This window comes from Oratosquilla oratoria, chromosome 18 (genome assembly GCF_046742065.1).
Source record: "Oratosquilla oratoria isolate Oo_2021 chromosome 18, ASM4674206v1, whole genome shotgun sequence".
In the NCBI taxonomy this organism is placed as follows: Eukaryota; Metazoa; Arthropoda; class Malacostraca; order Stomatopoda; family Squillidae; genus Oratosquilla; species Oratosquilla oratoria.
Genome location: NC_134794.1, coordinates 44,343,460 through 44,344,906, shown reverse-complemented (window position 1 = coordinate 44,344,906; position 1,447 = coordinate 44,343,460).

Here is a 1,447-nt window from a genome sequence, read left to right as displayed (position 1 = left end):
AGGCTAGGTTAGTTAGGTTAGGTTAGATTTGGTTAGATTAGGTTAGGTCAAATCAGGTCAGGTCAGGATAGAATAAGTTTGGATAGGCTAGGTTAGGTTAGATTAGGCTAGACTAGTTTAGGTTAGACTAGGTTGGGTTATGTTAAGTTAGGTTATGCTAGGCTAGATTAGGTTAGGCTAGGTTAGGTTAGGCTAGGATAGGTTTGGTTAGGCTTGGCTAAGTTAGGTTAGATAGGTTAGGTTAGATTTGGTTAGGTAGGTTAAGTTAGGTTATCTATCACGAGCCCTGATCAACTGTAGAATGTTCACCCTAGCATTCAATCGTACAAGCTTCATCCCCAAGCAAGTGTGTGTGTGTTGGGGGGGGGGGGTTACTTTATTATTATATTTTTTTTTGCACAGTGAATATCCACAATGCCTTCTAGAATTCTGGAAACACCTAAACGTGCTCCAGTCTCGTTCACAGTTCTCTTCTGCATTTTTCTTACGACGTCTACATACTCACCTACCTCCACTTGTGTTAATGTAAGGTCATGATGTCAGGAATGCTTCGGTGATGATAAATTCATGTGCCAGATGATGACAGATGAAGACGGGGCGGGTGATGGGAGGAATGGACCGAAATATATTCAGGGATGGAGAGGAGTCAGACAGCATAGCAGCCGTGAGGAGAAATATTGAATCACTTGATGACTTTCAACAGAAAAGCAAAATTTACCGAGTTCAAAATTTCTACAGTATACGAAAGTCTGTGTGCAAGAAAAGGATATCTTGAGAATAGTAGCTAGACGTTTATCTACATAACCAGGGTCAACTGGTCTTCTGCGACCCCCTTATCTGCTCGAGACTGCAATTCTTGGGAGCAAATGTGACTTGAAATCACGTCACTCGGAAATGAAGAGAGAGAAGAGACGGGGACGGAGACGACTAACAGGGAGTCGGGTGGAGGGCATTATGAAGGTGGCGACACACTGGGCATTTCTCGCTAGCATTTTGCTTGCTTTGATTTTTTCTATCCAAAGTAAGTGGCATGCTACTGATTCTTGCTGCTGGGAAAAGTGGATAACTTGCTAGGAAGACCCGACGACAAGATTAGCTTCTCGAATGTTCAAATGAATCATCATAAAGTATAGATAGGATTGAGTATGCTTATTATTATCTATACGTGATCTTATTCCCTATGTTTAATTGTCACTGTACATTTGTTAAAGCATTAAAAACAATATGAAATCGGTGTTCATTATTTTTTCTTTCATTTGAGTACAGCAGTAACAGACTCGTTTTTAAACATAACAGGAGAATACTTGGCGGGAATCTTTGCTATTATTTTCGTTACCTACTAGTCAAAAAGTCATCAGTAATACGTTACCTGTGTGACGGATACGCAAGAGTTTGCTAGCAAAGCAATTAGCAAAAGCGAGTAGCATGCTAGCGAAAATGGCCCAGG